The following is a 25,331-nucleotide window of genomic DNA, read 5'->3' as shown; positions in this document are numbered from 1 at the left end:
TAACAGCACATTGGGTATACAAGCAGATAACCTTATCCAGCCATGAGTGGGTACACAGGCCAGAGCTGGAGTTAAAGCAGTCCTGAGCTGGAAATTATGCAAACACATATCTTTACATAAAACTGCCCTTGGAAAACTACCTTTTGCTTACCTCCACTATGATATCTACAGAAGTATTAGGTTAGTATAAGGAATTACAAATACAGGAAGTACATGTTCATAGAGCTTACCTTAGAGACAACACTGGATGGTACCATCCATGTATCCTCATATATGCCTATCTGGAGGCATTCTTGGTCACACATCAGTAAAATCCCACATCTGCAACACCATAAATGCTACCATGCCTTATTCTTTCAAAAGTTGGGAATATTCAGCCACATATATATCTTTTTGATACCTACTCATATTTAACTTGCACCATTTATTGACAGAATATTGATTATAAGTTGACCAGATAGGTCTTATATTTTAAAAGCATTAAAAAAAATCATTTCCCTAAAGGTTCCTTTGTTTCAAGGAATACACTGGACATAACTACAGAACACACTACTCAAACCACACCTGGATATACACATCAGTGGACTTACTATATGCCCATTCTCCATTTATACAAAATGAATAAGGTATGGTCTCTATCCTCAGGTAGTTCCTATTTATGGGGAATCTTTTATCTATTTATTCTGTCCTCAGCTCTACCATACTTTTCCCCATATTTAAAAGTCCCTAGAGATTATAAGACAGTAATATACATGGCAGGAATATTCATGAATAACTCAATTCTATTGTTGGTGTTACTGATAATATGGCCATTTTTGGAGAAGAAAATGTTGAGAATCACACACATAAGCAATTCAATTTATTTGCTATTTTATACCTTTTAATTCTAAAGACTTTATAATATCACATTTTCTTGCTTCTAGTTATAATAGCTTTATTAGTTCAAATCAAGGGATAATCAGGTTCTAAACTGTCGTGGTGATGTAATATTTAGCTCTTCTATGTAGCTGGAACTCAGAAATTTCTTTCCTATGAAATAAAAATCACATAATACATTTTCTTAAATTGGTTGTATAACAGACTCAAGATATAGTGAGAGTCATCGCTAAGGTCTTAACACTCCATTTTAAGGATAAAGTCATGACATTTTTGCTTTTATCAGTCTTTACTTGATGACCACTGCAAGGCAGGAACAGCCCAGTCGAAGGGCCAATAACCTCTTGCTCCCCGACACCCCAGGGGTCGGGGGTTGAAGGTGTGGCAGGGATACTCAATGCAAGACTCAGTGTAAAGAGAAGCCTGTCATGCTCCTAGCCCCTTAAGGGAGAACCTGAACTTCCAGTACCTAACTCTACCAGCTCTAAACTGGGACACTTTGAGTGAAACTACCAAGATAACTTACAAAATCCCATATAATCCAAATAGACTACCATTAACAGTACTGGGAATTAAATGTGGAAAACTGACATAATAATGACATTCCACAGGGGCACCTGGGTCAGTTAAGTGTCTGGCTCTTGATTTCGGCTCAGATCATGATCAATTGTTCCTGAGATCAAGCCCCACATCAGGCTCTGTGATGATGGTGCAAAGCCTATGTAGGATTCTCTCTGTCCCTCTCTCTCTGCCCCTCCTCTGCTCATGCTTTCTCTCAAATAAAAATTAATCATTCAAAAAAAAAAAAAAAAGACATTCCACAGATTTGAAAGGCTTTGGCTCCAAACTACATGTAAGTAAGGATCTATTACCCAGTTAGAATGCTGCCATTTTTCACTGCCCACAAGCTGTGTTACTTTTAGAGGTTAGAATACACACTGAGTGGGGCGCCTGGGTGGTGCAGTCGGTTGAGCGTCCGACTTCAGCCAGGTCACGATCTCGCGGTCCGTGAGTTCGAGCCCTGCGTCAGGCTCTGGGCTGATGGCTCAGAGCCTGGAGCCTGTTTCCGATTCTGTGTCTCCCTCTCTCTCTGCCCCTCCCCTGTTCATGCTCTGTCTCTCTCTGTCCCACAAATAAATAAACGTTGAAAAAAAAAATTTTTTTTAAAAAAAAGAATACACACTGAGTATGACACCCCAAACAAAGCCCTATCAATGAGACATGAAAACAGACAGAATATAGGTACCAACCTCTGTGCCTGCTGGCTGTTTCCTCAACTTTACAGCATCTGCATCAAATCTGTTTGAAACTTTGTAAGGTACTTTGGTTTTCCTTCTCTCACAGTTACCTGAGGGAAAAAATGATTCATACCATAACCCAAATTGCTTAAAAGCCAATGGAAAAAACAAATCAAAAGCACATCTTTCAAGAAAAACCTATTGTTCAAGATACTATCCTAGATCATTCTACATCCTTTGCCAGAAAATATAAATCATTTGGCAAAAACAATAGTAAACATAATTTAGAGAATTCAGTTTGAAAATTACCATCTTGAATGCATATCCAAAAGTAAATTAAAGCTATCTTCTTCAGGGACACCTGGCTGGCTCAGTTGGTAAGCATTCGACTTCAGCTCAGGTTACATCTTGCGGTTCATGATTTTGAGCGCCATGTTGGGCTGTGTGCTGACAGCTCAGAGCCTGGAGCCTGCTTCAGGTTCTGTGTCTCCCTCTCTCTCTGCCCCTCCCCTACTCATATTCTCTCTCTTTCTCTCTCAAAAATAAACATTAAAAAAAAAGTTGTCTTCTTAACAGGGCTGTGATAGGATGGAAAAAATGAATTCCTACACACTGAGGAGAGGCAAATGAGACCTTAAGAAGACTAAGGGTAAGATGGCCAGTGTTCTGGTTTAGGAGCTAAGACTGGAACTTAATTAAATTTTCTGGGGGCCCTTATGCATCCCATTCTCCCTTACCTGCTTCATTTCATTTTTGCACCCCACATATAATCATCCCCCAGGCTCTACTTTGGTCCTCGCACTCATATGAGCCCCCTCCCTAAACATACGGTGGACCAAATCCCACCTTCAACCAGGTGTGCATGACCTGCTGGTCCAGTCCTCCCACCAACAACCACACAGGAAAGCAAAATAACTTCCCTTCCCAAGTTTACTTTTCCACAGATGTTACCACTTTCACTAGTACTCAAGCTGGAGCCCCAGATCTTAGATATAAATCTTTTACTACCATGGGTGTTAAGACCCTCCTCACTTTATATCCAATGTTCACTTAAACTGACTTTATACAGGGGTTTCAGCCATATAGGCAGAGTTCAAATTCCTCCTACACTGTACTGCCAGCTGACGATTCCTAGAGCATACTTCTTCCTGTCCTTTATCCAGTTTGCTTTGGCACCTCCTTATTGCCTAGAGGAAAAACATCTAGAAAGGAAAATATCTACTACTTTAGCCCATTCTGTTTAGACCTACCTTCTAAACTCATCACAGGTCTCCCCTCTGCCTGGCTGGTCTCAAGCTCAATCCCTGGAACACACTTGACCTGCCCTGGCTGCCCTTTTGATAAGCTCATGCTGCTGTCTCCATTCCCTCTTCAAACCACAGTCCCCAAATTTGTATCACAATTCACTGCCTCCACATGGACTGCCCATTCTCAGCAACCACCTACCTCAAAGTCCATCTTTCCTTTGCTCTCTCAACCCCACTGTCCTTTAAGACCAACCAGCTCTCCATCATCTGCTACAGCTCTTTATTTCAAATTACATTACAATTTCCTGGAATGCAGGACCTCAGACTTGGGATCTCTGCCAATCCTGCACACATGGGCATCTATATACTATTGATGTACGGCTGCCTTTGCCTCCAGGATGCAGTATGGAACCACCACAGACCATCAAATAGGATCAGCCCATTAGTCACTTACATTCCCATGACTTGTGAGAGGCTGTCTTAGACTCCAGTCCCTTCTGCATGGCCATCATACGTTCCCTTTGGACCCTGCCATCCTGTCCTGTCACTTCATATACCATAGGGATGCTCTCATATTCAACATGCTTTAACCTGTCCTTATTTCTGGTGGGCCAGACGATAAGTTGAGGAGAGAGAGACCACTCAGGTGGCATCCTGATTATCCTGCTGGCCTTGCAAAAAATCCTTCCTTTCAAGGAATTCACAGGGTCTCGTGGACTAACCTCTTCAAAGAGGCATTCCACCACATACATTTCATCTTCAACTTCCTCTTCCAATTCACAGTCTTCTAAATCCTCGGGAAGTACAGTGTTCAAGGTAGCATTTTTCTTCAATAAATACACTCTGTTACCACTCAAGGAGTTGTTCAGGGTTTTCTGCTTCCTGTCTTTCACAGTCTTTTTAATCTTGGCACACTTTTTGAAGCTCTCATGATACTCTTCCTCAATCTCATCATTCATGGTTACTTCTTCTTCATCTGTGTTCAATTTCCTATCCCTGATTGACTTTCTCTGTGATCCTTTAGCTCTGCAGTCTGGTGATGACTCTTCATCTTTGTAAGGCATTTGCTCAGGGGATTTCTCCAACTCTGCATCCTGCAACCAGATCATATCACACTGAATCCCTTCATCCATCCCTTTGCTGTACATCTGGGCCAACCTAGCAGGGCTAGGGACATACTTTGTGTAGCTGTCCCTCTCCACCACTTCATCCGATTTCCCACACCTGACTGACTTTTCTTGTGTTGCCTTTCTGCTTTCTGGTGAAGACTCGGGAGATTTATTGTGCTCTTCATCTTGCCACTGGCTCGTATCACACTGAATGCCTCCATCAGCCTGGTTGAACTGGGCCAGCAAGATAGGGGGAGGAACATAATTCTCAGGGGAGCTGTTGCTCTGTATCATGTGAACTTCATCCACATTCACAGGGAAGCCATGGCCCCCACTACCATTGTCGGGCATGCTTTCCCCAATGCTAAGGGGACTCTGGGATTTGGACTGTAGGCTCAGGTCCTCAATGGCTTTATTGCTGGAACAGAGTGACCTTTCCTGCTGGAGCTTGTAGCCATCTCCAGAAGATGGGCACAGATTTGAGTTCAGGGTATCCTGGATTCTATCTCTGTCTTTTGCTTCATTGGGAGATTGGGGAGCAGTTGCATAGTTTTTTTCTTTACCCAAGTTCATGTTCATGGTGGAGCCCAACTTTACCACATCATCATGTCTTACATCATGACACTGCTCCAACCAGACAGTGCTTTCTTCATCTTTACATGTAATGGCCTCTGTACCCTCATGAGGGAAAGTTCTACTTTCCCAAGAACTCTGTGAAATCCTATTGTGCTGCACCATCTTCTCTGGCATGGCTTTACCATAAGCTAGGTCATACAAACGCATAGTTTCCTTCAAAGTCTTCCAGAACTGTGTTACAGGGGATCCTTTGCTCTGTTCTAGCCTCATTTTCTCTTTCTCACATGCATAGCTTCCATGAGGTGATGTCCTATGCAGGCGGTTATTAGAAGGGCTCTTACCATGTAGCTCCCTCTTCTGGGCAACAGAAGACAAAACACCATCTGTTTCTTCAGGAATGTCATCCATTTCTATGTCAATATTAGAAGTAGGGATACTGGTCACCATATCACCTTCTGAGTGGGTGCCTTGTTTCTGAGTCATGTTCTCAGCCTGCTGAGGTTCAGTCTGAGTCTCTCTTGTTTTCATTTTCTTTCCATAGCCACTAGAGTGCTGGAACTGTGCCGTGTTATAAAACATAGGTCGTCGGTTAAGTGTAATGGGCAATGGTGACTGAGGAACAAGGAAGCCAGGATACTCACTGAATACCACTGAATATGGAAAATACAGACTTCCATTTCTGAAACCTGGAAAGAGAATACAGTAGTCAGTGACTCTGTCTCCTGCAGCCGGTCCCAACATTCAGCCAGTACGTAGCCATGTGGCCACACCAGTGATTAAAATATGGCTTCTTCCATGTCTTTTGGCAGCTAATGGCCCCACTTTCTCCCTGGATATCCTCAGGATTTTACAAGTGAAAGGGCAATGACCAGAACAGTGGGGCCTCCAGCACCCTCCTTCGCTACAATGGCGAGCATCTGATCTGACTGGTTGGTTGCCAGGCCATCAGATAGTGTATCATAAATCACCCCTACTTAGAGCAGCTCTTTTTCAAAGAGACCAAGCACCCACTAAGCATAATTCAGCATAGTCACTGCTGAAGAAAGAATAATTCACTTCAGGTCTTACAGGGTAAAGAACAAAAGTCCTTTGTATGAGCATTTCTAAACCTATTTATTCAGCACTATTCCCTCACAGACACATCTTTCCCCATTTTCCATTCTACAGAAGTAAGCAGTGCAATGGTGCCAATAATTCCAGACACATTTCTCTTGTATAAATTCATTTTGGGAAAGGTATATACAAATGACAAATGAAGTTAAGATATAACCTCTAAAAAAAAAAAACTTCTAAATATATAAAAGCAATAGTTCTATTCAGATCAGCATTCACAAGGCAATTTATTCAATATGGTGAGATTGATCTTATGAACTCAATTTCACTGTTGTACTGCATCAAAATGCCTCTTGGACCTGGCCTAATGTATTTATACATTTTTATAATGTATGTTTATACATACAACCTTCATATAAGGGTTCTTCTCTTATTGAAAAGAAGCAGACAAGTCTCAGCTTGGAGTTCAAGATTGTCTACAGAGGTTTGAAGTCAACAGGATGAAGTTCATATACCTAAAGAGACAGATAACTTGCCACCATACATATTGTACTGTAGCATATGGTGGAACAAAATACCTTAATAGGACGTCCCTGCCACCAGAATCCACCACAGGAGTCACCCTTTGCAAAAACATAGATGTTAGAATTGGGTTTTTGTCTCCCAGTAACCAGTAAAATCTAAGTGATCTCCCACATTTTTACCTCAGTAACTACTAGTAACTTCCTTGACCCACCTCTTTGATATATTATCATAGATTTGTGATCCACACTACTACCAGAATTATTTTTTTATAATTAAGTTTGTTTATTTATTGAGAGAGAAAGAGAACAGAGAGAGGAGCGGAGAGAGAGGAGAGAGAGAGAATCCCAAGCAGGCTCTGCACTGTCAGCATGAGCCCAATGTGGGGCTCAATCTCACGATCATGACCTGAGCTAAAATCAAGAGTCAGATGCTTAACCAACTGAGCCACCCAGGCGCCCATACCAGAATTATCTTTATGACTCAACTGTGATTCCTCCTCATTCCAGAGAGTATTTGAAGGGCTTATCACTGCCAGTCAGGAGATGAGGAACAATGACCCCATCCCTTAGGATGCCTCATTATCTGGTTTGTCACTGTATCATCTCAGTCTCCCACTAAGTCTATAGGCTCTAGCCATATGTGGGTTCCCCCTCAGGTCAACTACTCTTCCCTTTTCTGGGACTTCTCCTTCCACGTGCCTTTCCAACTGCCACCAAAATCTTGGAAGGAAGGAAAGAAAGATAGTGAGGAAAAGGAGGGGAGGGGAAGGGAAAGAAGGGAAAGAAGAAAAAGAAAGCCCATCATTCTGTAATAGACGGACCTTGAGGGCATTTTCTAAGAGAAATTAGTTCGACAGAGAAAAACAAATGCTGTATATCTCACTTAATATGTCAATTTAGCCCTCTATTTCAATTGTACAGTACTGTGTACTGCATATCTAATTAACATTAAAAGGTGGTAGACACCACAACTTATATGGTTAACTAGTCTTCAAAAAAGCAGGAAAGAATATCCAATGAAAAAAGATAGTCTCTTCAACAAATGGTGTTGGGAAAACTGGACAGCAACATGCAGAACAGTGAAACTGTACTACTTTCTTACACCATACACAAAAATAGATTCAAAATGGATGGAAGACCTAAATGTGAGACAAGAAACCATTAAAATCCTAGAGGAGAAGAAAGGCAGCAAAATCTTTGACCTCAGCCATAACTACTTCTTACTAGACACATCACCAGAGGCAAAGGAAACTAAAAACGAACTACTGGGATTTCATCAAGATCAAAAGCTTCTGCACAGTGAAGGAAATAATCAACAAAACTAAAAGGCAACCAATGGAATGGGAGAAGATATTTGCAAATGACATATCTGACAAAGGGTTATTAGTATCCCAAATCTATAAAGAACTTATCAAACCCAAAACCCAAAATACAATCCAGTGAAGAAACAGGCAGAACACATGAACAGACACTTTTCCAAAGAAGACATCCAGGTAGTGAACAGACATATGAAAAGATGCTCAACATCACTCATCATCAGGGAAATACAAATCAAAACCACAATGAGATACCACCTCACACCTGTCAGAGTGGCTAAAATTTACAACACATGAAAAACAGGTGCTGGTGAGGATGTGGAGAAATGGAAACCCTCTTGCACTGTTGGTGGGAATGCAAACTGGTGCAGCTGCTCTGTAGAACAGTATGGAGGTTCCTCAAGAAACTAAAAATAGACCTACCCTACAATATAGCAATTGCACTACTAGGTATTTACCCAAAGGATACAAAAATACAGAATCAAAGGGGTACATGTACCCCAATGTTTACAGCAGCATTATCAACAATAGCCAAACTATGCATCGAGCCCAAATGTTCATCGACTGATGAATGGATAAAGAAGATGTGGTATATACATACAATGAAATAGTACTGAGCCATCAAAAAGAATGAAAGGTTGCCATTTGCAACAACATAAATGGAGCTAGAATGTATTATACTAAGCAAAATAAGTCAATCAGAAAGAGACAGATACCATACGATTTCACTCATATGTGGAATTTAAGAAACAAAACAGATGAACATATGGGAAGGGATGAAAAAAAGAGGAGAGAGGGAAAAAAACACAAAAGACTCTTAATGGTAGAACACAAACTGAGGTTTGATGGAGGGAGGTGGGTTGGGGATGGGCTAGATGAGTGATGGGTATTAATGAGCACCTGTTAGGGGCGCCTGGGTGGCTCAGTCGGTTGTGTGTCCAACTTCGGCTCAGGTCATGACCTCACAGTTCATGGGTTCAAGCCCTGCATCAGGCTCTGTGCTGACCGCTTGCTCAGAGCCTGGAGCCTGCTTCAGATTCTGTGTCTCCTTCTCTCTCTGCCCCTCCCCCACTCACGCTTTGTCTCACTGTTTCTCAAAAATAAATAAAAGTAAAAAAAAATTTTTTTTTTAATGAGCACTTGTTGGGATAAGCAGTGGGTGTTGTATGTAAGTGATGAAATCACTTGGTTCTACTCCTGAAACCAATACTGCACTGTATCTTAACTAAAATTTAAATTAAAAAAAGGTGGTAGACACCTGATTCTGGATGTGTAAGAAGGTTGGAAATCACTTACTCTGGACAAAATAAAAAGCTGAACTGAAAAACCAAGAACTCTTCTCAGAGCCTTCACAGCAGTAGGTTATAGGACAAAGTACTATCCCCAATGCTGGAGAGAGATGTGAATGGAGATAACCACAATTTACAGGAACACAAATCCAATAGCTAAAAACTCTGCAGAAACTAGTGATAGGGTAGGGAAACCTGAACTGTTATTGTCAATTTCAGGCTCAGTGTCAATACATCTGAGAGTTAAAAACTTCAAGGGGACCCTTTGCTTTTTTGAATTTTATCTACAGTAGCTCAACCAATTTCTCATGGTAAATCTAGGAGAAAAATTCTCTGTGCTTCCCCCAGGGAGAGTGGGAAAGAAGAGGCATTGTGACATTTGCCAGGAAAACTCTACTCTTAGCAAGCCAGATATCAGGACAAGCTAGTTAACCAGGGCCTAAATGACCTTGGGGTTAGGCAAATACTTATCTCAAACCCACCCTAGCCACCCTTCCTTACCCAATGGGAGGAGGAAGGTGAAGTATATGTGTAATTCATTGTCCAAAGGCACAAACCTAAAATCACAGTCCTTCTATAACTGTAAAACTATGATCTCTGTCCCATCTCCACAACTTAACACATCACTAAAGGCCTAAATTATTTAAGAGCACTACAACAGAATACCTACCAATCAAGAAAACATTACAAGACATACTAAAAGGCATAAACTGTGGTCTACAAAAAAATTCACATTAAATAAGAAGACAGGAATGAAAAGTAAACGCATGGAGAAAGATGTACTATGCTAATACTAATTGAAAGAAATGGACAAGCTTTATTTCTGTCAGACAGAGCAGACTTCAGAACAAGGAAAGTGATCAGGAATAAAGAGTGGCATTATATGAAAGATCAATTCTTCACTGAAATTACTTCAGAAATAAGCAGAGTTATGGAGAAAGTAAAATGACTAGTGGTTGCCAAGGGTTAGGGAGGATGGAGTCATTAACAGGCAGAGCAAAAAAGATTCTATTACCAGCTGGAAGCAATGACAAACTCAAAAGCACTCCTTGTCACACCAAATTTTCTACCTGGAAAACAAGTTGCATAAAGTACAGAACATGTTTTATGTATAGTATAGCATACAGAAGAGTAGATTCAACATTCTCTGCTACTGGAGGTGAGAAGGAAGAATCACCCCATGGATCCTCTTGTGCTGCCTAAAGATCCCTCCCACCCTATAATGCATGAAATCCCAGATGTCTACCTTCCAAACTGCTAAGCCTCTTCATTCTTCTCCCAGAGTACTTTTTTGACCTCACATAAAAGCTTTTAGAATTTTTAGGCCTTGTTGAAACAATTATAGGGACTAGGAACTCTAAGGTACTTCTTCTACCAGACTGGTCTCATAAAATTTTGGTTTGACTCCTGTGTAAGTCTGGGCAAGTCCCAGACTCTGAGCCTCAGTTCCCCCATTTGTGAAACAAAGACAGTAATAATACCTAGTCCATCAGGTTGTTGAGGTCAAATGAGAGAACCTACGTCCAGTATTTAGCAGAATAACCAGCATATAGCTAGAAGTCAAATGTTACCTATTAAAATGGTGAACTTCAAACACTGCCCCTATGTGCTGCCATAATCTCTTCTGTGTCAGGACAGAGTGAGGAAAGGGAGATCATGGATTCAAGTATTAGAAAACCTCAGGCGTTGCTTTAGGGGGTAGGGTCTCTAACCGCACTGAACTTCTTGGATTTCTTACCTGCCCCAGGAACAGAGAATGGATTATAGGTGGGACTCTGGCACCACGGACTCAGGTAAGGCTGCTGGCCCATGGCGTGCACATAAAAAAAGGGTCTGGCGTTACTGCCCTCGAAATGTGCGTTTTCTGAAGAGGCGTTCATGTCCTAGGCTGAAAGACAGGTGTTCATATTTAGGAAGGGGCAGTCGCACTCAAGTGCCATACAGTACAGTTAACGGAGAAGTTCTCCTGTTTCCCTTTCAGAATTCCAAGTCTGGGTGGAAGGGTCCTCACCTCTTCTGGCTGGCCTGGGATCGCGGACACAGGGCTGCGCGGCGTTGGGGACCCGGGCAGCGTTGCCCACAAGCCCGAGCCGCATCTCGCACAAACAAGTCTCGGCTCCCCCAAGCAGCAGCAGCAGCACTGAGTGAAGACTGAGGCCAGGAGAGAACTTGCCGCAGCGCCTCAAACGTGACGGGCTGTGCCCAGGAGCTCCACTCCAGGGCCATCACTTAGGCCTGGCCTGCAGCGCCCTCGTCCTCAGCCTCTCGGGCGTGCCCACCGCGCCCCTTCCCCGGTCCAGAGGAGCCCATCCCGGGGGAGCCAGCCTCTCTTTACCCACGACTCACACCCCACTCCCTGTCCTGCAAGTCAGTCGCCTCCACTCCCTCGGCACCCAACCCCACCACTCACCGTGTTCGGTACGCCCACCTGCTCTAAGCCAACCTCCACAACCCGGAACGTCTCTGACACCTGGGCCTTGGCTCCCACTTTCATAGGCTCCACGCGCTGTGCGGGCCCCCCACAGACGGCTCACGCATGCGCCCTGGGCGAGGATCGGAGCCTGACTGCTCCTCCCAAGGACACCTGGAGAAGCCTTGGAGCAGTTTTCGGCACCATGCTCGCTTCGGCGCCTGGACGCCCTGGTGTTGGCGCTTCCAGAGGACGGGTCGGTTCCCTGTCCCATTCGCTCTCCCGGACTGTCCCTTCCATTTGAGTGTGTTCGGTGAAGACAGCTTGTCTCCCCTGCTCTGAGCCCCTGGTCTCCTTCCTTCTTGGGCCTAACACCGCTGACACGAAGGAAGAGGAGCTGACGGAGGAGAAGGAGAGAGGAAGGAGGAGGCTAGCCTGGACCGTGTGGACCTGAAAGTGGGCGATTCATAAGGGAGGGGCGCTCCAGCCCCTACCGCTGCGGAGAGTAAAAGCAGGGGTGCAGAGGCTCTGGCAGTTAGGGCGCCCTGGGTTGGGAGAGTGAGGAACAGAGGGCCTGGGGAAGTCGTCTGTGGGCTGGTACATGAGCAGTTGGAGAGAGAAGCTGGCACACACGGACTCCGCTTTTTTTGCATGGGAAAGAAAGGAAAGGCCTAGGATCGTAGTTAATGGGAGTCGTGGGGTTGCAAGGATTATTGTGAGTTTTTTGTTTTGTTTTTAAAGCGAGAGATTTAGGTATCTGTAAGGCCAGAATGGAGAGACAGGGAGATGTTACCTATAGTGGAGAGAGAAAGGATGTTAGGAGGATGTTCTGAGGAAGCACAAGGTGAGGTTAGCTAAGCCTGGTTACAATGCTTTGCCTCGGACAGAAGAAAGTTACTGAGATAGGCGGGAAATGAAGTCCTGAAGGCAGGAATTTTGGTGCTTTAGCATCTGACGACCGTGATTTTTTTTCAAAAGAGGGCAGGAATAAGACTTGCTGGGAGCATTGACAATTTGGGATGACTGCATTACTTGGTAGAAATTGTGTTTCACAGAATTTGCCGTGGGTGAAACAGAAGAAAGATTTTTCTCTCACATGAAGAACTCTGGAGGTAGACTGCCTGAGTGCTGGTTTGGTGGTGTCTTGGCATCACAAAGTACCCAATGTCTTCTCTTTCTACTCCAACTAAGTGCTAGGAATTTAGCACTGGTTTCCTTCTTCAACCTGCATCATGATCCAAGATTCCTGCTCCAAGTACAAAGGTAGGGAAAGTAATGGGAGAGGATAAAGAGCAGAGCAGATGGTGCACACAGCAACTTCTGCTCTGTCATTGATCTTTTTCTGAAGGAGTAATACTAGAAAACTCCTGCAGTTTCAGATCATTTTCTATCTCACTAGTTACCCACAGCTGAAAGGATTTTGAGGAGCTCTTATCTTTTAGCAGGGCATGTTGTCACTTATAATAAGGTGGGATGCTGTCCCCAAGAACGAGGGGAGAATAGGTACTAATTAGGTAAATAACTGCTATATGTTGCTTTAGTTAATGGAAGAATCAGTAATTTCCCACTTCCCTTCACTTATATGGAGTCCAATCATCATCATCCCTTCTTCCCTTCACAGCTAAATTTCTTTATAAAAGGTCATAAACACTCAGGCTTCTCCACCTCCTGCTCCTTCACTCACTGCAAATCTTGATTTTGTTACCACCGTGTGCACTCATCCACCCTCACCAAGAACACTAATGAACCGCTTGCTGCTAATGGCATGGAAACTTCAGTCCTCATGTCACTAAACCTTGCCTCTCAGGTACCAGCCCACCTCATTCTCCTTCCTCTCTGCTTGCCCTTCTTTTTTTTTTTTTTTTCTTTTTTCCTGCTTGCCCTTCTTAAAGTCTTTTACTGGCTTCTCTTCTAAAATTTCTGTCTTCAGTGTTCACATTCTCTATGTTACGGTCCTTATGTTTCCTCTCTCTTATTCCACCTTCTCTCTGCATTTTCACACATCCTCAGGGCATCAAATACAACTAGCAGACTGCTCAATCCTAAATCTCAATCTCCACTGTATCTACCAGACCTTTACATCTCAGTAGAAGATTTTGTTATTGTTAGGACATGCACTAATGATGATTCTTGTTTACATCCTTGGGAGAAAGCAACATCCTAGCATACCGTTAACCTCCACACATGGCATAGCAGTTGAGAAGCTTTTTTTAGGTGTGTATGCGTAGGCAATATGTTATCTAGATGGTTATATCCAACCCAGCCAAGCAGGTGGAGTTGTTGTAGGTTTGAAATTGTTTTCTGGCAGTATATCTGAGGTATAACTACTTTATGTTGCCAAATAGTTGGGGAACCATAATGTTTAACAATCATTAGGTATGGGGACAGAGTACCCAGTCCTTGAGAAACCGTATACTGTCTGAATAGAAGGCCTTTCCACCTTCTCTCGGTAGGAACTCAAAGTCCAGATTATACTTCGAAATAATGTATTAAGTGTTCAGTGCAGTTTAATCTCGCTTACTCTTCTTCTTTCCCTATTTAATTTTATTTTTTCAGTTTCCCCCCTAGATTCTGCTGTTTTCATTATAAACAAAAGAAATGGATGAGGAAAAACGGACTATTTGTATATACATTGAACAACAGAGTTATCAGTTTGCTTTCTTAGTAGCCAGAGAGCTGTCTGGATTCAATCTAACTACTTTGAGCATTTTGAAAACAAAAACAAAAACAAAACTTATGCCTGTAAATTTTAATAAAAAGCAAATACAAATTCTAAATAACAAGGATATAGAACTAAAATATTTTTATTATTTCTGGGGTGCTAGGTGGCTCAGTCAGTTAAGTGTCCACCTTTGGCTCAGCTTATGATCTTGCAGTTTGTGAGTTTGAGCCCCATGTTGGGCTCTGTGCTGACAGCTCAGAGCCTGGAGCCTGCTTGGGATTCTGTGTCTCCCTCTCTCTCTGCCCCTCCCCTGCTACCTCTCCTTCTCTCTCTCTCAAAAATGAATAAACATTAAAAAAATTTTAATAAAATATTTTGATTGTTTTTAATTTATTTATTTCAAAGTTTGTTTATTTTGAGAGAGAGAAAGAGAGCAAGCAGGGAAGGAGCAGAGAGAGAGTGAGAGAGAGAATCCTAAGTAGACCCCATGCTGTCAATGCAGAGTTCAATCTCACGAACTGTGAGATCATCACCTGAGCTGAAATGAAGAGTCAGATGCTTAACCAACTGAGCCACCCAGGTGCCCCTATTTATTTATTTTTTTAAAGTAATCCTTACATCCAACATTGGACTCAAACTTACGACACCAAGATCCAGTCACATACTCTTCCAACTGAGCCAGCCAGGTGCCCTAAGAACTAAAATATGTTAAAGATCAATTTTAAAACATAAAAAAATGCAAAAAAGATATTAAGTTGACTCATGTCCTGTTAAAATTCATGTTTTTTTTTTAAGTTTATTTATTTTGAGACAGTGAGAAATAGAGGCCAGCAGGGAAGGGGCAGAGAGAGAGGGAGGGGGAGAATCCCAAGAAGGCTCTGCTGTCAGCGCAGAGCCCGAGGCAGGGTGCAGTCTCACAAACTGTGAGATCTTAACCTGAGCTGAGATCAAGAGTCAGATGCTTAATCAACTGAGACATCCAAGCGCCCCTTAAAATTCGTATGTTGAAGTCAAACCCCCAGGAGATCAGAATTTAACAATATTTAGAGATAGGACGTTTAATGAGGTAATTAAGGTAAAATGAGATCATTTGGGTGGGCCTTAATTCAGTATAGCTGGTGATCTAATAAAGACCCAGAGATGTGAGGCAGAAAGAAAGTGTGAGGACATGGTGAGAAGGCAGCCATCTGCAGGTCATGGAGAGGCCACAAAAGAAACCAAACCTACCAAAACTTTGATCTTGGACATGTAGACACCAGAACTATGAGAAAATAAATTACTGTTATTTAAACTGCTCAATCTGGGGGCGCCTGGGTGGTTCAGTCGGTTGGGCGGCCGACTTCAGCTCAGGTCACGATCTCGCGGTCCGTGAGTTTGAGCCCCGCGTAGGGCTTTGTGCTGACAGCTCAGAGCCTGGAGCCTGTTTCAGATTCTGTGTCTCCCTCTCTCTGACCCTCCCCCATTCATGCTCTGTCTCTCTCTCTATCTCAAAAATAAATAAACGTTAAAAAAAAAATTAAAAAAAAAACAAAACTGCTCAATCTGTAGTATTCATTATGGCAGCCCTAGCAAACTAATGCAGAAGCAGTTAATATAAAAATAGGATAGTGTGTTGTATGTTTCAGTACAGTAATATGAAAAAGAAACAACTTTTATAGCCATCCAATAAGTCAGCATAATTCATGCTTTCTGGTATGATTGGTCCAACAAAAGGGAATATGATTATTCTTGTACAGTATTATGAAACATAAAATTTCTTAATTCAAAATGTTTTTACTAGCTCTACCCTCACCAGATGTAGGTTTTTAACAAATTAAGCCAAACCTCATATTTTTCTTTGAATTCCAGCAAACTAATGTGTAAGAAGCAACACAAACCTATACCTCTCTCTAGAGAAGAGTAAGGTCCCTAGATAACTATAGGGTGAAAGCTGGTCACCAAAAAGACCAAACAAGATTAGAGCTTTAAATTTCCCTTTCCACCTCCTGGCAGGGGGGAGGGGGAAGGTTGCTGAAGATTGAGTGGGAAAACAAAAACAAAAAATAAACTTGAACCAGGAGATTGAGAGAGCTTTGGGGTTGGTGTATCCTTTTTCCATTAAATTCGACTCTGTTCATAGTAGGCAAGAGAAATGATATGAAGAAAAATTGACTATTTGTATATATACTGATATGGCAGGAAGGTGATGCATCAAGAGAGGGCATGGGCATTCTGTGCCATCCCCAAACCCCATACCTTTTCTTAGCTCTGTCTTCCATTTGGCTGTGTCCTTTATAATAAACTGGTAAATATGAGTAAAGTGCTTTACTGAGATCTGTGAGTTCTAGTGAATTTGCAAACCTGAGGAGGTGGTGGTAGGAACTACCAAATTGGTAGTTGGCTGGGCAGAAGTTTTGTGGCCTGGCCACCCCATTCAAAACTGGCATCTGAGTCAGGGCAGTCTTATGGGCTGTCTTACGGGTAGTGCACTAACTCTGGGTGTTGTCAGAATTGAATTGTCCAATTCAATTGAACCTAGTTGGTGTAGAGAATTGGTTGTTTCAAATATATATATTTGGGGGGCATGTCTGGGTGGCTCAGGTCATGATCTCACAGTTTGTGGGTTTGAGCCCCGCATCAGGCTCCACACTGGCGGCACGGGGTCTGCTTGGGATTCACTTTCTCTCCTTTTCTCTCCGCCCTCCTCCACTCTCGCTCTCTCTCAAAATAAATAAATGAACTTAAAAAAAATAAAAATATACGTTTGGTGTTAAAAAAAAAGGTGAGATTCACTAGAACTTCCTTCACTTAGATAAACCTACAGTTTGGGAAGAGAATGCACAAAATGTCAGTGATGAGCTATCTTTGATTCCTGACTGACCATATGGTCACCTGTGGTACAGAACAGAGCTGTCCTGCTAAACTAAAAGGTACCAGTGGGATTTAGGGATGGACTCAATTTCCAGGGAGTTGGCTCACTTGATGCATAAGGAAATGAAGACTAATAAGAAAAATGCGAAATATACAACATCTTGGTTGTTGTCAGCTGTAATAGCTAAAATGAAAATAAAAGAGAATACTGGATTGGACCTTGATGCTGGACCAAGCTCAAATATTAGTTGGTCCCAGCTTAGTCCATAGGCTCAAAGCCATCCCCAAATAGAATAATTATTCTGGAACAACATAAAGTACTTTTTTTTTTTTAATGTTTATTTTTGAGAGCAAGAAAGAGTACAAGCAGGGGAGAGGCAGAGAGAAAGGGAGACACAGAATCTGAAGCAGGCTCCAGGCTCTGAGCTGTCAGCAAAGAGCCCAACGCAGGGCTCGAATTCACAGATCATGACCTGAGCCTAAGTAGGACGCCTAACCAACTGAGCCACCCACATGCCCCTAGAAAGTACTTCTAAAACCTCTGCTCACCAAGAAAGTAGTGCACACCGGAGGAGGGCAAAAAATGTAAATCATTGAAACCAGAGGGTTCCAAGTTCTGAAAGTAATTGAAATTGACAAGTAGATATCCTTGTGTGTTTGCTTGTGGTGGCCACCTGAGTCAATGAGTGGGTGTTGAGGGGACTGCAGCAATGCAGAGATGGGCTGAATGTAGACCTATTCCTTCATGCCCTCTGAGGTACGAAATGTCAATAAGGACTGTTCTGTTTGCCAACCAAGAGTCAGAGACTGCGGATAGCTATGTGGCAGATTCCCAATGGCAAGGCCTTGAGCATGGCTGACAAGTCAGACATGCCCAGCCCCCTGGGGCTACAGATGGGTCTTGATAAGAATGGACACTGTTTTGGGGCTGGACTTTGCTTAACCAGTGTTCAAAGCAAATGTATCAGAGTAATAGAATCTGAACAGAGGATATTACACCAAATTTGGACCACTGAATCATATTTTTTTTTGAATCATATTTCTTCAGACCAAAGAAAATGCTTTACAGCCCATAATCTCTAAAATGGGCAAAGAGAGGGGCACCTACCTGGCTCAGTTGGTAGAGCATGTGACCCTTGATCTCGAGGTCATGAGTTCAAGCCCCACATTGGGTGTAGAGCTTACTTACTTACTAAACATACAAATAGTGAATAGAGAATTGGAATTCGCAATTGAAAATTGGTTGTTTAAATCAGGGGGTGTGAAGGAAGATAGGCATGAGTGTGTGCTTACATTCAAAATGAAGGGGAGTATCCCTCCTAGATAGATTCCTTTGTCTTTCTGGTAGATCTGGCTATGAGCATCTGAGGGAGGATGCTAGTAGGACTGTGCAATTCTTCCCAAGGCAAAAGACTAGAACTATATTTTTTTCATTATTGGGGTGCCTGGGTGGCTCAGTTGGTTAAGTGTTCAACTTTAGCTTAGGTCATGATATCACGGTTTACAAGTTTGAACCCCAAGTTGGGCTCTGTGCTGACAGCTCAGAGCCTGGAGCCTGCTTCAGATTCTGTGTCTCCCTCTCTCTTTGCCCCTCCCCTGCTCACATTCTGTCTCTCAAAAATAAAACATTAAAAAAAATTTTTTAAGGTATTATGTTAGAATTCCTTAAGGGCCTGATAGGGGAGGATTGTGCTTTCATTCTGTCTGGCAAAATTAAGGTTAATAGTGAATGCAGCTATATTCCCTGGTGGTAAAAATAGTCCACCAGTTCTGTACCTATGTAACTCTACCTGTTACTGAAACCCAATTTCAACTGCCCTTCACTCAAAAAGCCAATACACAAGAGACTAGTTTTGATTGGAAAGAAATATGAGCTTTATTCAGGAGAGAATGGCCACCTGGAGAGAAGGCAGACCTGTCCAAATGCCAACTCTGAGGTTTCTGCCCAGCCCAGAGATTTTTTAAAGCGGTTAATCAGTTAAGGGAGTGCAGTGGTCTGTAACAATTCTTGATTATGTGCAGACTCGTGGTACTAGCTACAGATGTTATTTTGGTGCTCAGAGGTTGTGCAAGGGAGTCTGGTTCCTTGTTGCCCGGGAGTGGTACAACAGGGTCTGGTGATGTATAGAAGGTCTCTGTTCTTTTTTTTAGGAAAGAATGCATGATCTATAGATATAGAAAGAAAGGTTTAATTAGTCAATCATACAGGCTAAGGATGTTTACAAAAGCTAGTAAACTACTAGGTTGGCTGGAGGGCTCCAAGTGTCTTCATACCCTATGGTATGAATGGGGATGGACTGATGGGGAGGTGCCTACCAAACCAGAACTGCTGCCTGCAGTACAGACTGGCACAGTGACCCAACGTAACTTTCAGAAGGTGGAAAAGTTTGGGTATAAATGGAGAGAAGGAGGAACAGTAGCTGAGGATAAATGAGTAAATGAGTTGTGTAAGTGACGGAAATCCAATATTACATTAATACCTGGAAAGTAGATCAGAATAAAAGATAACCTTGTCTCTTAGCTCCATTACACGTACTAGTTGCCTGAAAGGATGAAGCCATTTCTGGTTTTACAACAGTTAAGATCTAGAATGTGTGCCTATAAACCTGAGAAGCCTCGCCCTGGGAGACATTTTCAAATGAAAGGATAATGGACTGGACTAATTATTAATTATTGAATGGACTCTAGTAATATGTTAGTATCTTTTAATTCTTATAATCTTTTTTGTTACAGATCCATGGCCTGTATAAGAAAAACATACAGGGGCGCCTGGGTGGCTCAGTCGGTTGAGCGTCCGACTTCGGCTCAGGTCATGATCTCACAGTCCGTGGGTTCGAGCCCCGCGTCAGGCTCTGTGCTGACAGCTCAGAGCCTGGAGCCTGTTTCGGATTCTGTGTCTCCCTCTCTCTCTGACCCTCCCCTGTTCATGCTCTGTCTCTCTCTGTCTCAAAAATAAATAAAACATTAAAAAAAAAAAGTACTTAAAGAAAAACATACATGTTGTCTTTGTCTCTGGTTTCTGGCTCCTAAACACTCTAGTTATTTCCTTAGCGAAGAGTGTTTTTGTTATTCATAACAAGCCCCTTTGAACCACACAAAAAGTGTATGCTAATGAAGTGGCTCAGGATAGAGCCTCTAGATAGTACGGATGAAGGCTAGTCACTAGAAGACCAAATTGGTATTTAGAAAGTTGGAACTTTCAGTCGTACCGCACAGACTCCAGGGAGGGGAGACAAAGTAAGGCTGCAGATTGAGTTCAATAAAACTATTCAACCTGGCACTATTACGTACCCAATGAATGTTAATTCTTGATGCTATGTCCTTTTCATGGTTTTTCGAAAGCAACATTCAAGAAAAAAAAAAACAAAAACAAAACCAAATGCCCTTCAGTGTGTAACGGGTATATGGTGAAACTGGTATATCCATATCATGGAATACAAATCAGCAAAAAAAAAAAAAAAAAAAAAATGAAGCACTGATACACAGAAATTAGATGAAGCCTAAATAAGGACATTACACTAAATATATCAGTGGTTTCCAGGGGTTGGTTTTGGGTGAGAATGTGACTATAAAGTGGTCATATAAGGGAACTTCTTTGGGATGATGATGGATCCTGCTTCTGGATCCTATCACCTGACAAAATTTCTTAGAACTGTATAACAACAACAAAAGAAAGTGCACGTGAAAACTGATGAGATCCAAGTTATATCAATGTCAACTTACTTTAATTGGGCTATAAGATATAGTTGTAAAATGGTATCACTGGGGAAAGCCTGTGTGAAAGGCACAAGGGAATTCTATGTACTATGTCTGCAACTTCTTTTTTTTTTTTTTTTAAATGGATATTTTCTTTTTTTTTTTTATAAAAAAATTTTTTTTTAACGTTTATTTATTTTTGAGACAGAGAGAGACAGAGCATGAACGGGGGAGGGGCAGAGAGAGGGAGACACAGAATCTGAAACAGGCTCCAGGCTCCGAGCCATCAGCCCAGAGCCCGACGCGGGGCTCGAACTCCTGGACTGCGAGATCGTGACCTGGCTGAAGTCGGACGCTTAACCGACTGCGCCACCCAGGCGCCCCATGTCTGCAACTTCTATAGGAGTCTAAAATTATTTCAAAATGAAAATTAAAAGAAAAAAACTGTAAAAAATGAAAGAAAAAAGGAAGGAAGGAAGTTTTTACTTCCAAGATACTTCCAACCAATGTCTTCTCTTTATGCTAAGAAGTAGAACTGAAGAAAAAATACATAGCAGATAAATAAATGTGAAATGAATATGAACATATATGGAAGAGTTTCTGAAAAACATTTGCATTGTTTATTATTGCTAATTGTGTTATATAACCATGCAGATCAGCAGATGATTAAACTTTCAGATCTGGCAATGAGTCTTAAATGCAATAAACCCTTAAAATACACCTTTATTGGGGCACCTGGGTGGCTCAGTTGGTCAAGTGTCCCACTTTTGATTTTGGCTGAGGTCATGATCTCACAGTTTGTGGGATCGAGCCCCGCATAGGGCTCTGAGCTGACAGTGGATGAGCCTGCTTGGGATTCTCTCTCTCCCTCTCTCTCTCTCAAAATAAATACACTTAAAAAAAAAAAACTTAAAAAATACACCTTTACTGATCTTTTTAAGATCAACTACTTGAAAGAGAAGTACCAGTATTTAATGTCCCCATATTCTCATTTGTGTACTCCAGATGCATAGGAACATTGTAATATGTGCTATTATTGGACCACCAAATATACATCATTCCCTTGCCACCCAGACCAGAATGTTCCCCAACTTTCCAGCCTGAAATATCTCCTAGCTCACTCTGAATCCTCTGATAACGCAGAATCAATGTTGATATTCTCATATTTTCCCTGGACCCACTTCAAATCACTTGGGCTCTTTTAGTGTAATTTAAAACTGAGATAGAATTACCAAACCCATTCCAACCAATGTTCAAGAATCTTGCAGCAACCAAACTCCCAGTTCAAATGTATTCCATGACATTAGCCAGGGTAGATATAAAGAGTGATAAATAATGAAGCCATTAGAAAAAAGTAAGACAAGGCAGAAATTAGTGGAACTTAAAGTTGGCAAGGGAGATGAAATTTTAAGTCAACCTTCCTATTTACCCTATTTATATCATTATCTGTGTTCCATCAGGCTACCAAATTACTTTTTTGGTGTACAGTTAAGTTACTTTTGGTTTCATTCAGAAGCTAATTAACCCAATCAAAGACTACAATGGTAATTGTAGAAATAACAAAATCTCATTTGTTAAAAGATTTCGTACCATTAATTTCCTTTTTAAAGAAATTGGTAGATTTAGGGGCACCTGCATGGCTCAGTCAGTTGGGCATCCAACTTCAGCTCAGGTCATGATCTCACGGCTCATGGGTTTGGGCCCAAATCAGGCTCTGGGCTGACAGCTCAGAGCCTGGAACCTGCTTGGAGCCTGGAACCTGCTTCGGATTCTCCGTCTCCCTCTCTCTCTCTGCCCCTACCCAGCTCACTCACTCTCTGTTTCTCAAAAATAAATAAACGTTATAAATAAATAAATAAATAAATAAATAAAACTACACTTAAAAGAAATTGGTAGATTTAAAAATCACAACATAGGGTGTCTGGCTGGCTCAGTCAGAGGAGCATGTGACTCTTGATCTTGGGGGCATGAGTTCAAGCCCCATGTTGGTTGTAGAGCTTACCTAATTAAAAATAATAACAATTTAAAAATTAAAAATCACAACATAGATTTCCCTTTTGGCTTCAAGATGGAACTGATAGTATATCTGAAAGAACTTACTGAAGGTTTCTAAATATCCTTGTCTTTAACAGGATTAATAAAGATAATTTGGTTCAAACAAAGCAAACACAAAACATTTTCCCTTTGTACACAAAAGGAAATTTTCAGCCTATGAAATTTGCTTTACCATTTGCTGGGGACTTGTTGAGTGTAGGTCACAGGGAAGGATGCTCAAGCAGCACATACACTCCTCAATGGAATACTTTAAAATTTGTGTCATTTTTTTCTCAGATATAGTTACAGGGTCTCACATATATTGTGCTTATATTAAAATGAACAAAAAGGCTAACATCCTTCCTGAGAAACTGATCACTCTATATCCCTCAAATCATTTTATGGCATCAGGGAATTAATCTTTCCCACAAAACAAGACACAGAAAGCACACTCATGTACCTGATATTTAATTCCAGACTTGCTTTCTTACCAGATGCCTGATCAGGTAGGCCCTCCTTTACATTTCTAAGAATGCTCTTCCCACAAATTGACCTTTAAGAACTCCTGCCAGGGTCCCAGATCAGGAATGGAGGGCACAGAGAAAAGCAACCTGTAGCTTCACTGCTCCCTCTTGTTTATTCCCCTGCTCCAATTTGTTCCACGTCCCAGGCAAAAAAAAAGAGCTTCACCAGGCAGCACCACCAGCTCCAAAGAACCTCTCTGGATCCCTTCTGTGTCACCCATAGAGATCAGTAGAGGAAACTGCATCAGTCCCTTGCAAAAGACCAGGCAGGTGAGAATAAGTCCTGATGCTTACAAAAAGGAGGAAATGACTGAAGAGGCAGTGAGTGGAATGTAGCAGAAAAGGACAGCAGAGGCGGACACTGCCTAACTTCAAACCATCTTTACCCTGTTGTCATTGCACATTTTTAAAAATCGTGCTATGAGGGGCGCCTGGGTGGCGCAGTCGGTTAAGCATCCGACTTCAGCCAGGTCACGATCTCGTGGTCCGTGAGTTCGAGCCCCGCGTCAGGCTCTGGGCTGATGGCTCAGAGCCTGGAGCCTGTTTCCGATTCTGTGTCTCCCTCTCTCTCTGCCCCTCCCCCGTTCATGCTCTGTCTCTCTCTGTCCCAAAAAAAATAAATAAACGTTGAAAAAAAAATTTTTTAAAAATTGTGCTATGAAACACATAAAATTTACCGATTTATCCATATTAGAATATACAGTAGTGTTAACTATTTTTGTTTGTCTAAGGTCTCTAGAACCTTTTTCACCTTGCAAAACTGAAACTCAGTACTCAATTGAACAACTACCTGTCTTCTGCTTTCCCCAACCCCAGAACCACCATTCTACTTTCTAACCGTTTGACTATCTCATATAAGTAGAACAATGAAGTATTTGTCTTTTTGTGACTGGTTTATTTCACTTAGCATATGTGCCCAAGGTTCATCAGTATTGCTGAATACTGCAGAATGTCTTCCTTTTTAAAGGCTGAATAGCAAAGCATTCAATATATATGCCACATTTTCTTTATTCATTCATCTGTTGATGGACATTTCAGTTGTTTCCACATTTTGGCTATTCTGAACAGTGCTGCAATGAACATGGGAGTGCTGATATTTGAGTACCTGCTTTCAATTCTTTTGGATATATATCCACATTGCTGGATCATATGGTAATTCTATTCTTTTTTCCTAGTTTAAAATTTTGAGGAATGTCTATGGTTTTCCATAGTAGCTGCACCAATTTACATTTCCAACAACGGTGTACAAGAGTTCCTATTCCTTCACATTCTCACCAACACTTGTAATTGTCTTTTGAAAAAAATAATGGTTACCCTAATGTGTGTGAAGTGGTATCTAATTGTAGTTTTGATTTGCATTTGCGTGGTGGTTAGTGATGCTGAGCATCTTTTCAGTCTTTTGTCCCATTTTTAAAATTGAATTTGTTGTTGAGAGAGAGAGTGCAGGGAGGGGAGGAAGGGCAGAGGGAGAGACAGAATCTTAAGCAGGCTCCAGGCTCAGCTCTGAGCCTGAAGCAGGACTCCATCCCACAACCCTGGGATTATAATTTGGGCCAAAATCAAGAGTCGGATGCTCAAATGACTGAGCCACCCAGGCGCCCCTATAGGTGGCCTTTTTACTGTTTCTTTTGATGTTCAGCAGTTTGTCATAGCACATACCACTGCCGAGGCCTTCTGGGGGCTGTAGTCCTAAACGGCTGAGGAGGGCGGAAGGCAGAAGACTTTTTCTGCGTGGGTAGTGGTTAGAATCAGATTTCTACCGGACGGGCCTGGAGTGAACCAAGACTTGCTGGTCCTCGTTAGCAGAGATATAATTAATACCATTCCTTTTTCTCAAGGATACTTCCTCAAACGGAGTGTCTGAGGAAAACCGACCCGGCGCCTCGGCTGGGGAAGCAGGCCACGCCCCTCCCAGCCTACCCGTCCC

The 25,331-nt window shown here is 42.1% G+C and overlaps 1 protein-coding gene across 3 annotated transcripts in view; it reads left to right on the top strand.

Moving 5' to 3' along the window:
- LOC124524942 (retinitis pigmentosa 9 protein) overlaps positions 1-25,331 on the top strand; it is a 192,175-nt gene that overhangs the window by 37,931 nt on the left and 128,913 nt on the right. Inside the window, exon 7 of one of the 3 annotated variants that reach the window (XM_047097394.1) lies at positions 2,691-2,714. The exons of the other annotated variants lie outside the window; for them this stretch is intronic. The gene's annotated coding sequence lies outside the window, so the exon portion shown is untranslated. Of the gene's footprint in view, positions 1-2,690; positions 2,715-25,331 lie in introns of those variants that run through there. 3 annotated transcript variants of the gene reach the window in all.

This window comes from Lynx rufus, unplaced genomic scaffold (assembly GCF_022079265.1).
Source record: "Lynx rufus isolate CCGP_SWC_20201006 ecotype Redwood Valley unplaced genomic scaffold, mLynRuf1.p SCAF_4, whole genome shotgun sequence".
In the NCBI taxonomy this organism is placed as follows: domain Eukaryota; kingdom Metazoa; phylum Chordata; class Mammalia; order Carnivora; family Felidae; genus Lynx; species Lynx rufus.
This window is presented reverse-complemented; position numbering and strand designations above follow the sequence as displayed.